The sequence below is a fragment of the Temnothorax nylanderi genome, unplaced genomic scaffold (assembly GCF_030848795.1).
Source record: "Temnothorax nylanderi isolate EJ_2023f unplaced genomic scaffold, tnyl_v1.0 TNYL_tig0102_pilon, whole genome shotgun sequence".
Taxonomy (NCBI): domain Eukaryota; kingdom Metazoa; phylum Arthropoda; class Insecta; order Hymenoptera; family Formicidae; genus Temnothorax; species Temnothorax nylanderi.
Window position 1 is genome coordinate 392,050 of NW_027249164.1, and position 14,526 is coordinate 406,575.

Sequence of the window (14,526 nt, forward strand, 5' to 3'; positions counted from 1 at the left end):
TATTCATTTCTTAAATAGGGATAAAAGACGTGAGACGACAATCACGTAAAGTCACGACGAGCCACTGTACATACGAGTTTAATTTATGTCACACAGAGATCGTGTCCATAATCAGAAACATAAAAATATAATTATAAATACAATCGTATCAATTTAATCTAAAAAAAAGTATCGAACTGTTTCGATAAACAGTTATATCTAACAAAATCCGTTTCAAAATGGTTTATGTAAATATAGCATAGATCATGCGATGCAGATCTACGCGTCCAATGTTATTTATTAGTCGCGATAACAACATCAAATCGATGTTACACTGGAAGCTTGCGTCGAGAAATCAAGCATTCGTAATTAAAACATCAGTTATATGCATACGGATGTACGGCGCATGCAGGCATTTAATTATGCGGTATGAATGATCGTGATGTAATAATTCTACATTGTTACATTGCTACATCTAACTTGCAACAGAATGATGTGCCCTACATCGGTTATATATCAAATAAACCTGCAAGAAATTCTGCTTTCAGTGCTTAATATTCCTTTAAATTTTCCTCTTTTCCTAAATTTTTTAAACATTCTTTTCTTTATATTATTTTTTTTCTCTATACAAAACTATTATTTTTGACTAAAATTACGTGTCATATCTCTACAATTTATTAGGATGAAAAATCTTACGGAATTGGGGCAACCGATCGTCCATATACCCACGAAACAATGTCCTCCAATCTTGTTGAAGCAATCGCGATACCAATATAAATTAAACATGAACACCGGAGATTACACGTGCATGCATTGTCATTCATCTTAACACATTGTCGCCCTATATAATCTTCAAAAGTCATTTAAGAAGAGGGAGGTGTGTCTCGCGTTCGAAAGCATGAAAGCTGGATCGATTTAGTGACAAGCATGAACGCTGACGCGAGCGATGCCGCAAGTTCCGAAAGTGTTATGGTCAAAGTTTAAACGTATTCCGTGAAAGGTTAAACGATCGCAGGCGTGCCTATCCCTATCGAACTTTATTTTAAACAAAAAGGGCCGTGCAAACGAATTTTTATTCGACGGTCTAATTTTTTGTGCCTGCGACGCAGTTACGAGATTTTTATCCGCGACAATGGCCATCCTAATGCTGGCGTGACAAAACGCGAGTGAAAAGGACAAAAAATAATGTCTACTTGCTCGTAGGATAAGTCGAATTATACGCTTATATGTATCCGGTCGACTCGATGTGCTAAAGCCATTTTCTAAGTGACGCAGACCGTCCTTTGATCCGACTGATGGATTAACCTCACGGTGCTTTAATAATATTAAATCGTTAATACTCTCCGCACGATGTCACGTGAACCGTATTTTTGTATCACATTTAGGAACGTGTATTCGGAATACATTTACGTCAAAGGCGTCAAAGCTCGTGAAGATCGGTGAATGGACGGTCGGTCGGCGCGATCCGTTTTATGAACAGACACGTATTTGACGTCTGTTGGCATTGATGACTAAGGCAGTAGTCTCTTGTTCTCCTAATTAGGGATTATCAATTTTACGTATTAATGTGTGTCTGACGCATTGACACTCTCCAATTATTGTTCCGACGTCGCGTATATCAGGGATATTAATGACTGGCGAAGTGCCCTTCGTTTAAACCTCTGAAATCGGAGATTTAGCGCAATGCTACAACGTTTTGTGTTGACGGTATACGTGGCAAATGAAATTCGCTTTTTACGTTGAGACAGCTACTCGAGTGCCATCAGTAATGGAAACATGCTCCTCGATGAACTTGCGAGTTCAGCTTTGGACTATTATCAATTTTGCATTTTCTGTATTTTAAATCGCTGTAACAACGACGCGGTTACAAAACTTTATTTTTATGCATAAGAAAAAAAACCGCTCGTTCAAGGATCTTCCAAGCTACGCGACTACGAGCACTTGCGGTTTTCCATTCGCTTTTCATGTTTCTTGCGATTTCAATAATCGTTAACTTTGCCCATCGACCCCTCCTCCCCAATTTCAGAAGTCTTGAGGGTTAAATGGAATTCTTGCAATCTTCATTATCTTAACTCGTAAAGAATAACTACAAGACCCCACGGGAGATTGTTCCATTATTGAAATACCGTTGCGAGCATACCTCGCAAGTGCGAGGAAACGGAGCTGTATGTTTTACAGCGAATGCGAAATCGTGAGTGCACGAGTAGACGGGAGGCATAAAGAAGTAACGTGTAACTTTTTCTCCATGTCGATTCTGGGTGAAAGTTAAAGATCGATCGACTTAACTCCCCCCTTCAACCAGACGATACAGTTCCTTCTTTTTTGTTACTTTCCATCCACGGAACCGTTTTGTTCTCGAGACGAGAGGTTTTTCGGTTCATCAAATCAAAACTTTTTGTCCATTAACTTTCGTTCTAGAGTATTATGATAAAAAGCAAGAAACTCTTTCGAAATAAATATGTTTTTAATCTCGATATCAATTTCTATACAACTAATGTAATTCCATGTACATACGTGTTTTTACATATTTTACTGTAGTTTATCATAACTATACCTAATAAAATTGATTATTAAAGTTTTCTGTAAAGTACAGCGGAAAAGAAATTTTTTTCAAGTGATTAATTTGAACAGTTTTATCCTTACTTCTTAAATCAGTAAATTGATCAACGATTATCACAAGACCTTGTTTTATTAGAGCATTTTTATGAAACTGTAAATTATCGTAAAAATTGCGATACACGAAGTGACTTGCATTTTGTAAGTTGTTCGTCGGTCATGAATTTCTGACGGTGTCAACTCCGCAAAAACATGCAAGGTAATCGACTCATAAACTCAGCATGGTTCTTACATCCCCATTTTACGATTCTCCCGAGAATCCTTCCCCGCTCTACCAGCAGATATAACTCTTTCCTTGCAACCGAGATCCCTAGACTTTACTTTCACGGTCGAAATTTAAATGATCGCTTGCGATCAGGCTCCCTTGCGATGTAAACAACCGATCCGTTGCCGGTGGTTATATATATGGCTGTGCAATTTTCGTAGAATATCTCTTTGTTGACACGGGCAACATTTGGGGTTAGCACCTAATTGTAACATGTTCATCGAAGGTGTTGAATCGATCCGGTATGCAAGCATACCGCGTTCTAATAATTACAAAGTGTCGGGTGATTTGTATCTGAGGTTGAAGGCTATCCATCTTAATTTCGACGGATTAAAAAAAGCGATAACGTTGTTCATTAGCGGTGCTTCCGCGCATTAATCATTGCCGACTTTTTTATTTCCAGCTCCTATATTTCTTGTTATGCAACATCAACGAGTAAGAGGAGATAGATGTACTGATAATGAAATATTTTTTAATATTGCGTTCGTTTGAGTTATTACAACAAATTATAATTATCTATCTTTATCGTAAGTCGACCCAGATTTACACGCGTATGATTAAATAACCGACTATTTTATACCAAGCAATTATAACGATATTCACGGAAGATAAAATTCAACAGTCATAAAATAAATCATCTAAATGCATTGATGTAATTTTAAGCGGAACGTACGAATTTTATCGTTTCATCATAAGTTACAAGTGACATATAACATTACTGATGTAGGTCGTAAATTTCAAGTACATATTGCTATCGAAAGCTATAACCTTGAAATAGATTCCTGTTTGGAAACTTGCCGCCGAAGTTTGATGGAACGATCTCGCCCGGGTATTCCAGAGAAGATTGCCGCCTTATCTGCCGTAAAAGTATCTATTATTATAGTAATAGGGTATTTAAGATTCTTCTCATAGGTATTTGACAATTTTTTTTTCCCCCTCGACACATATTTTTGAGTTTCGCCTTATTTCGCCGATGTGGGATCTATATATCACAAGTGAAATATCGATACGACTGCATACGTCGCCTGAAAATGGACTGGTTTTAGCCGCTGCGAGAAGTCGCGGGATGGAATTACGAAAGTGTCTATTTCACTTAGGCCACTCCCCTGCACTTCACTCACAAGTCGTCCTACAATCCGTTTGATTTGAAATTTAATAGTGAAATTTTGGTAAGTGCAGTCGTTCCACATAGCGATCGCGCAAGACGCGGCGCGGCGCGGCGTGCGAGTCGTTAATGGAGCAAGCCGCGAACGCGATCGATATTAGATTGTTCCTTCCGGCAGTTGCTTGGGCCGGGCGATACTTCCACGACGTGGAAGAAATACAGAACTACATTTTCGTTCAGCCGGATGCTATCAAGACCGTGCAACCTGCTATCACTTTCCGTATATATATCGACCCCGGTGAAAAGCTATCCCATTTCGTGGCTCGTATAAGAAGAAAAGATCCGAGGGCTGGAGCCTATCGAATTTCTACTTCATAAAACTTTGTTCTATCTCCGCGCGGCCCGGCCGGGGCGGGTATACGATATTAAAGCGCGCGCGGTGTTCGGTTTTCGCCTGGTACCGCGCGCGAAATTTTAACCGTGGTAAAATCGATGGGAGACTCGAAGAATCGAGGGATGGGGGTGCGCAACTTCCGATACGAGCCGCGGAACGAAACAACGGAAGCCGCAGTATTAACAATAGCTGCCTAACTATGCGCTTCAATCCGACGTTTCTAAAGGGAAACGTCGGCGGAGGATGGAGAACCATCGTGGCCCGATTTCGCGAGTGGTTTTTACCTGATGCACACACACCGTACGATCGAAACTTGCGCCATCAGGCTCGCGGCAAAATCGCGGCCTCGAGGCAGCCGTCGCTCGTTGGCGGATGCGAGTTTATTGTTCCGCACAGGATCCGTTCGCGCTTATTTACTCATAAGTTACGATAGCGGGCATAGCGGGCATAATAACTTCATTTAAATGTCATTTCCGTTTGCGGGGACGCGTGTAGGCGCGCTATTGGCGCGCCATGAATAAACATCGCCGGAAATAAACGGATTTTTACGCTGTTCCCGTCGCGAAGAAGGTCAACGGCAACAGTTTCTGAATTATGAATGTGTCCCTACTGCGTCCCGAGAGCAGCTCGATCAGTAAAACGGACTGCCTGCTCATAAAACCGTTTCTGGGAACGTCTTAACACATTTCTAGCGTAAAATGTAGCACGTGAGAAGCGAAAAACCCTTTCTAAAAATAATCTAAAAGATAATCGACGTTAAATATTTATAAATAATTATGTCGTTATTAAGAGAGATTTAACCAGAGATATCATCTCGCTCACCGTTTAAGAACTTGCCGCATACCCATATGCACCACTAACAATAAGTGCTATTTCGAATCTGGCTGGCTCGCAAGCTCTACATCGTATATATAGCTCCCCTTAAATCCAACCGAACAATATCCCCTATCCGCTTCCGCGCGTATTATTATGCGGCAGAAATTATGCTTACATAAAGCGCCGTCTCTATTAGTGCGGATCTTGGCTGGTACAAAGCTCTCGTGTCTTGTGTATGAACAATACAGCCTCCCACAAATTCAAATTTCCCAAGAGACTCCGAGCATACGGATGCTTCGTTTCGAGAACCTAAAGATTCTTTCCACGTATGGCGCACAATCGTCATATCTTTATTCATTTTCTTTCTACTTCCACCTTTACGCGATGTAATTCGACGAAATAACGGATATGGATTCTCTGAGATAAGTCGGTGGCGTGTGGATTTTCGCGCAAATGAGATGCGCGAGCGGAACGATCCGTCGTTAATCATCGGTCATGGGTCGGGCGAGTCGATCGATCTCACCACCTGGATGGTCAACGGTCGTAAACCAACTTATGACCGTTTATAGCATCAGGATTATGAAGCCAGTAATAGAAGGATACGACGTAACATCAGGAGAATACGCGAGAAAAAGAAAGAAAAAAAATTTTCCGCCGCGAGAACCCGTCATTTATTTACACCAACGGCTGCAAGCGTCCCATCTGTTGTGAGAACTATTGAAAGAGACACGCAGTGCAAAAGCAGCGTAACGTTCACCGGCTTTGGCACGATAATGTAAAATTCATTAGCAACAATTATGGCTGTTATTACATTCACCGTTAGCTCGAGAATTATGCGCATTAGTTACGAGATTATGCCACGTATAACGAGGCTGAGGAGACAAACTTGAACTTATTTCGCTATTTTCAAATAAGTCCGTTAAATAAATCGGCGTATTTGGCGAGTTAATTGCGCCGAAGAGGTGTAATTAAAAGCAAGAACGCAATTCGATATCTTTAACTGTCTACATTTTCTTTTTTGTTTTTTTCTCGCTTTTAAGTTATCGCGAAAAATCACATCAAGTCACACACTTCTCTATTATCTTTCTCTAAATTTTAATAGGTGCAAACGTTGAATTCTGTTAAAATGTCTCCAAATTGCATTAATAAATATTGTCACACGCAGTTCTAGTCTAGAAAAATATTTTGCTTCCAAGTTAGATTTAAATAAATATCGACAATTGATATTTTTAATTAAATCAAAAACACTTGCACGAGAAATTTAATTTTGACTTTGTTTCTAGTTTGCATTAATATTATTATTTTGATTTCCATTTTGCTTTGTTTTAAATTTTTGCTCCAAAGAGCTCTTAATTATTTGTTGAAAATTAGCACGTAATTACTTATTCAGAACTCAGCGCGATTCCTGAAGGCTCTGTCTAAGAACAAGTCTATTCCTTTTGTCAGTCCGGCGACTTTTCCAGGAGAGAGTCGAGCCCCCTTCGTGCTTTTATAACTCATTAGCGCCCGAATGGCATCAGTCTTTATCGCTGTCATGTCGGTGCCACTATTGAGAAATTGAGAATCCCATATTGACAGACCATCGATAACGAGATCATCCATAACGACTTCACGTCGTCGTCGTCGTCGTCGTCGTCGTCGTCGTCACCGCAACGATGACCCAAAAGTCTCCACGTTCAATAACGCTCGTATTCGTTCTGTAAATCATCACGATATGTTATATCCGGCTTATAACAACGGGGACCACCTGCACGGGACGTGGATGACAACGAATCGTGGGCGCGCACGCCCACACCGAGAGACGTCTTCTCTTTGTAACACAGCAGCTTCTGTGGCACTTGGACCGCTTCGGGAAGTATTGACAGTGTCTTGATAACACGATCAGGCGCCACTTCGCCAACAACCCGGCGGCTCCCGCGTACTCCATTACCGCGGGGCTAATCGTATTAACAGCGCGCCGCATCTCGCTTCGCATTAACATACGTGTGTAGATATACAGCGCGCACGGGGCTGATTTCGCGTGCGCGAAGACTATCTCGATACACGGGAACGAAGCCCGCATTAATAATTCAGATCACCAAGGGAAACGAGAGGAAATTCAAGGGAAGATGCAAGGATAAGGGGATTCGTGATCGTAAGTCTTCAAGGAGCAAGCGTAACCGCTCCTCGAATCCTCTCTCTCGTCCTCGACTCGTGTAACATCCTCGGCGAGTTAATGAAATTTTTCTCGGCTTCTTGAGAATTCTGCGCTACATGTTTATACAGGAGCACTGTAAATTGACTTTCGCGAGAGACAACCGCTCAAATTTCTACCGACGTAACGTCGCCGATATTAAGTCAGCGAATGTTGCCACTCAGATGTCGTCAACAACGCGCAGCAACGTAATCTCGCTGCAAACGCAATACATTTTCCAATGCAGATAAAAACAAGAACAATCGGAGCATCATAGAAAGATCGAGCGGTCGAGGTGCGCATTGAGCGACTCATTTAAATGCATTGCGATTGAATATCGCGACCGCAATGGAATTCGTTCTTATCGAAGCACATTGCAGGTACATATTAAATTATTCGATACGGAGCATAGAGAGAAGGATTGTCAATCGGTTGTGGCCTCGCATACGGTAGATATCAATAACTGATGAACTAATTCCAATTTATATGTTAAACTATGAAATTACGCGTTCTCCCGCATATCAAGGGCACCAAAGGCGTGTAATCGTGATTGAAATAGTGCTCGAATACAATCTCAATCACTATCGTTACGTCGCGAGTACTGGATGTATCTACTGTGAATAAAATCAGCTTAACCCTTAAGTTCGCAGCTTTGCATATATGCAAAGCGACTTTCCGATGCTCCGTCTACTCTTTCTTATGAAGTTTCAGCTGAAAACGCGTGGCTTTGCACATCTATAAAAGGTCTTCTCTGACCCTTCCAGTCCTTTTTTCCCTTCTGGATGGGAAGGGCTAGAAGGTCATTACTTATTAAAAAAGTACTTAGAATACTGCGAAAAAAAGTGCATTTAATGGTTAACCCGAGAAAATGTCATATTAGAGAGCAGAAAATTTGAAATATGTAATTTTTCAAAAAATTGCTTAGAAAATTCATACGTAATACATATGCTTTGTTACTTGATTCTTTCAGTGCCGAGTTTTTTTTTTAATAACGGAAGCTTTCCGGTTCGAAGTTCGTTTTATCTTATTACAAATTTATCCTTTCATGAATTGAAAGCTTATGGTACGGTGAATTTCGAAACCTTCGATGCATTACATTCGATATAGTCGCAACTTTATTAAGTATTCAGTTCTTTGAAAAGTCGAGAAATTAATTAACAATACTGCCGCGTATATTCACAAGGGCTAAAAAATATGCTAGACGTATGTTGACAGGCCGATAAATTCAAAAAGATGGTAGCGTGGCGTTAATAATAGATTTTGGCAAAAAATAGCTTTTAGCTGAAATCGTTTATTCCAGCTTAAAGAGCTTTAAGGTCGCGCGTTATTGTAAATGCGAAACTTGAAGAGAATAGATATTCCCGTCGGCGGAAGAAACACGTGCATGAACAATAAAGCGGAAATGTCAGTTTTAGTGACGAGTACCCGTCGTTATCGCTGTTTTTGTCTCATATTGTTATCTAAAAATGCACTGCTAGTTCTCTGAGGAGAACAACGAGGATCGAAGGCACGTGTACGGTACAAGTCGGGACGAAGAACGAACATATACACAAATAGAAAGCAACACAAAAGCCCACTGCAAATTTGACTTTTATCGAACCAGCAGGACACAGAATTTCTACATTCCGTTTTACATATTACAAGGACATACGGTGGAATAACTGTGCGGTATGACCCAGATATCGCGTGCAGTTTCTTCTGACTGCGTATTCAGAGGGTGAACTGCGAAAAATAAAATATCGTTCGTCGCAATATCAAATCGCGCCAATTCCCGAATTAGCTAACCGATTATACGGAAAGCGATATAGCGTCGTCGAATTCGCCGAATCATCGACATCACGAAAGCAGTATATCAAATTTCGACTCGTCGGCCAACGAATTTACCAACGTGGAACGTGTCCGATTTTTCAAGATTAGTCGGGGAATTTAAGTTCCATTATCCTTTGTACGTTTTCCTCGCTTTGGCGGAGCGCTTCGGTATAAATCTCACGCGGTTTTTCCCTCCCGTAAGCGCGAAGAAATTATAAGAAAACGTTATTATCGTTTAGAGCATAATTCTCAAGCGTGCCTCTCTCAGCGCTTTTCTCGCTCGGTCGAGCAGTAACACCGTATTAAGCGCCGGCATTTTTTTAAGTCACCCGCCTGACAAGACTAAACCCTCGTCGCGACAAATCTTTTTACGTTTCTCTCTTCTTCAGCGACGACTCGTTGCGCGGCAAGATATTCCTTGAAAATTACATAAAAGACGACGGAACGCTCATAAACTAGTGCCATAAACTAGGACTGTTACTGTATCGAAGCGGGTCGGCCCGCGGCTCGCCAACGTTTCTAAAGACGCCCCGAGAATTTCAATTCCACGGCGAAGAATGCGGTCGGGGAGTCTGCAAGTGCCTGGCAAGTTGTCGCGGTTGTAAGTGACGACATATATCGATCGTACGGAGTCGAGGCGGCCGCTTGCGGCTTCGATAGTTGGAGGTGCTCGCGCGCGCGAGAGACGCGCACGAAACGCCATCGCATTCATAACGAACGGCGACGACGACGTCGGAGATATAAGATTTCTCACGTCGTGGGGAGTCTTCTGACGCGTAATACCAGAAGGACCATTTTCCGTCGGATACCATTAGTTTCGTTTCTAAAGGCGCAAGTGAGGCGCGCCATTGCCATCGCCCGGAAAAGAAGCGGAATCGCGTTTTACGGCATCCAGATGGATGAACGGGCTCTTCTCCCGTTCGAGCGGAGTGCGTCCATTGTTAATGCACGCCTGTCTTGCATCCGGAGCAACGCCCGTTTCATTATAGCACGCGTCTTTGATGCCCGAGAGCGGATGGACGTCAAACAGAATGCTTGTTGAGCTTGCAGAATTGCCTTCCCTTATCTTACAGAAATCATCACAATACGTACAACATCAATCTCCATCTCCATATTTTACCAGTCTCCTCGCTCAATTCCTATGGATCAATAGAAGCGTAAGACATCGCGCATTTCAATTTCGTCAATCCATGGATTGGCAAGGGCATTGCAACATTGGAATACGAAACGAACGTTCATAAAACCTTCGTGATCATTAGGACTTTTATTCCGACCGTAATTTTTATCGGTCCCTTCTATTACGAGTTATACGACTCTTCTCGAAAACCCTATATCTTAAAATTTCTGACAATTTTAGGATAATGACACTCAAGACGTATAGATGAGAGCGATCAAAGGAAAGCATGGAATGAGAAAAGAGGTCAAAAGAGTAATATGTATTCAAAGAATACGTGAATGTAAATTTGTTCTACGCTGGCATTCTTTTATTCTATCTAAACTGACTGCATATAGGTCCACAAATGTAACTCCATTAAATATATATACAGTGATAAAACCGATAGTTATGCAATTATATATTTGCAAAAAAAGAATTGTGCAATCAAAACTGTAATTTCATTCGTTCAGAAGAAAACGTACACAGCCGCGAAATCTTAATTCCATAAATATACCTCCTACAAATTTGTCCGAGATACTATAGTCTATAATTCTTTTAAATTTGCCACTTTTATCTTACAGAGGTGCAAATAAACGCTTTGAGTGTAATAAAGTGGGCGCTAGCTGAATACAACCTAAAGTCAGATGCAAGCGGAAAGGAAAAAGGGAGAAAGACGAGGCAAATATACGGGTCGTGAGCACAACTGCGAGATATCGTGCGAGTAGGTAAAGTTTAACAAACGGTCGGCTGACTTCTGGATAACCCCGGTACCGAGTGTTAGTGCTGTGTTGCGAGAATAGCCGTACATCTCGCGTGCCACTCCGGTTAACGGTAAGTTTGCCGTATTTTCGAGCGGTTGATTACATTGTCCCGCATTGTCTTACCGGGATTTCGATTTCGTGGTATCGCACCTCCGCGGTTCGCATCTGTCGATATAAAACAAATGCCAATTCAACTGTACGTTATAACTTATCTATGGAGACGTATGTATCCTTCCCGAATTTACACTCGCGAAAATATATACGAGAATCCCCTGATGGAGATTATTTTATATCAAATTATATATTTTCTTCTGTGCTACAAGAAGCACTCTTTTCTTATGATTAGGTAATGACGATATCGCATTCAAGGCAGGTGTGCTTTCTCGGTAGAGTGCTTTGCTTTCTCTTATCCTCGCTATTAGAAGATTATTAAGTCTGCAGCATCAGTATATAGCAAGCTAATATAAGTGGCTTTTACTCATTAGACCTTGTGCATTTATGCGAGCCGGTATATTAAGCGATAAATCGTGAAAAAGCATTCAATTTATACGTATAGTTCGCTGTTCTTTTCCGTGAAGGAAAATGGCGAAAGGAAGCAGTAACTAGGTTTGGTAGAAATTTAGTGAAAGCTTGATAGAAATGGCGCGTACATGGAACTGAATGCGGAAACTTGAGACAGCTTGCGGTTTGTTTTGTGTCACGTTACAAAAGGACTGCGCTATGTTTCAGCGACGTTTCTAACGATAACTCTCCAAAGCCCTGTGTACGCGTCGAATAAATTTCGGCCTTGTCCAGCGTCCTTCGAAAACAATGGGAATATCAAAACTACGAGGGGATGAAGAACGAACCTCAAGGGACAGCAAGAAATAAACCGGTCAGAGTCTTTGGAAGTTAAATAACCAACCGAGATTTATCTTTGGACTTTATTACTCTCGATCACTCCCGAAACTTGTCCGTTGGTGTTTTTCTAACGAAAGATTTCTGCTATCTTTCGATGACCGCATATATATCGAAAGATTACTTGGAAAGTACACTGTTACTCTGTTAAAGGATGAAATTTAAACCAATACCTTGAGTTAAATAACATTTTATTTTTTACTTCTACGTGTGTCGAAATTTATTATTTTAACGCAAAACAGTATTATTTTAACTTCATTGGTTTAGTTAAATTAACGATATATTGAGTAGGAGCAAAATGACGACCTATAGAAATAATTAAAAATAACTCAAATTAAATACAATTTGAAACTACAAATTTAACAGTGCAAGAAAATATTATCATTGTATATGTATATATTTTAGTTTTTTTATATAGTCAATTTATAAAATAGAATAGAACATTGCTGGTGCAAAAAAAATTAATATTCACATCAAAAGAATATATTACTCTTAATATCTTTTCTTATCCCACATTTTCCATTTGTTCTCATCTGCGTCTTAACGTAACTCGCACTGAGAACCCGATAAAAATTACGATCAAGATAAAAGCTTTCCTCCTTCTAGGATCCTGAATCCACGAGATCGTATCTCCTGAACGGTCGGTTCCATGAGAACGACGGATACGCTTGTTCGTCCAATTGCAAAATATTGGCTCTTCCGGCGCAAGAAGAGCAAAAGGCTCTTTCTGTGCGGCGTAACCAGTTGTGCGGTCCGGAGTGATTCACAATTTGCATACTTCACGGCATCGTACCGGCGTGTACCACCCTCGAAGCACATCCTATATAGAAGCAATTCCACTCGTTTTCTACGGCTGCATTCCCATTTTCCTTTCCTGCTTTAACACTAGCGTGGAAGTCGCACCTTCAATTTTCATTCTTTCGCACACGTTCGTCCGTTATCTCGTCGCGCTATGGATAAATTCTGCATTCTTCGACCGCTAGCGCGACACAGCATTTTCGCCGAACACGTACGAACACAATGCATTCGAGAATATTACTTTAATTTATGAAATTTCTATCGGCAATGAGAAAAGATATCGACGAGTCGTATTTAGAAAACCGTATTTTGGAAAGAAAAAAACGTAAAATCGATTCCCTTTCCGGTTCTTTTAATACTTAATTTCTCGGTTTGAATTTTCAATGTTCCAAAAGTTGTACGTAAAAGTAGATTAATTCAAGTTGTATAACTGTGTATTTCAAAAGGAGACGGCGATAATTACAAAACAATATTTTTAGAATACCGTACGACAATGCGAAAGATTTTTATTGTAAAGAACGAGGAGATAATTTGCTATTACCTACACTCTCGCGGACACATAGTCCGGCAAATTAGAGCAATTACGTAAATGCAATTTTACAGTCTGCGGAACAATTTGGTTATAATCCGGGCTAGTAATTCACCGAGTGCCTCAAGTTGAGAGTGGGTATCTCCTCGCGGCTAGTTTGCAAGTGTTACGAGAACATGAAGTCACATACATCGTCACGAATGCCACAAACGTCACGACGCCCTTCGCCGAACGTTCTCTCTCCGCCTCGCCGCCACCCGCGTTATATCGATCGTTAGCTATTTTCAGATTCAGGAACAATATTCGAGCGTTAATTGCTTCATTTCATTCGCTACTCATCCTACCGCGGAACAGCGCGTGCAATCGGAGGATAGTCGCGGGCACATACCGCAGTAATCCTGGTGCACGCATAGTTTAAGAACTCTCCGGCGAATTACCCGCGTTATTGAGCGGTTTGTGTGAACAATGCGACAACGGGCGAATGGAGAACACGTTCGGTATCCAATTAATCCCGATTAATATCGAGTTACGCGGAATATGAAATATCAGAGACACGCGTAACAGTTGGCATGCAACAGTTATTGGTTACGAGAGGGGCAAAAAAAAAACGAATTTTTTGGGAAACAAGTTTTTGTGTTGAATATAAATAATCTGCAAATTAACAGAAAATTAAGAGATGTATGATGTAAAAAAAAACACACGAAAATATATAATCTGCGTATTTTAGTTCATTTGGTGCGTGCGATAATGCGAATAACAATGTGTCTTTGATACGGTGTTACTTTAATCTGTTGTTCATTTGTAGGCAGGCCGCATAAACTCTGATTTCCATTCTACGCTATAACAACCTGAACAAGTAATTGTTGCCAGCGGCGGTATGGCTTGGTTGCAATTTATATAGCGCGACGTTATTCAAATGTACGCGTGTATAGGCAAAAAGGTCCTACCATTCGCATAATTTCGCATTTAATCTTGCGGCTCCGTGCCACGATTGCGACAATGAAAGCTATTTATGACGCCGATTATTATTTTCTGCTTCGTTCGAGAAAATTGCTGTTCTTTCATATCAAGTTTCATGCAATATTTCCGCGAGACACCGTTCCGGCAACAATCGTTCTTACGCGCATGTTAACGACATGCAATATCAGACCGGGGCCATCACGTCGTTAGATCGAACCACAAGTATCGTGCAGAAAAGCGCATTTCGTGAGCAAACAATGCGAATAAA

General features: G+C 41.0%; 1 protein-coding gene and 1 long non-coding RNA gene across 4 annotated transcripts in view; one reads left to right on the forward strand and one right to left on the reverse strand.

Annotated features, from left to right (window-relative positions):
- The window catches only part of LOC139775706 (uncharacterized), a 127,216-nt gene that overhangs the window by 72,441 nt on the left and 40,249 nt on the right, over positions 1-14,526 (reverse strand). The window lies entirely within an intron of this gene.
- LOC139775697 (tachykinin-like peptides receptor 99D) overlaps positions 1-14,526 on the forward strand; it is a 74,378-nt gene that overhangs the window by 22,329 nt on the left and 37,523 nt on the right. The gene's annotated exons all lie outside the window — the stretch shown is intronic.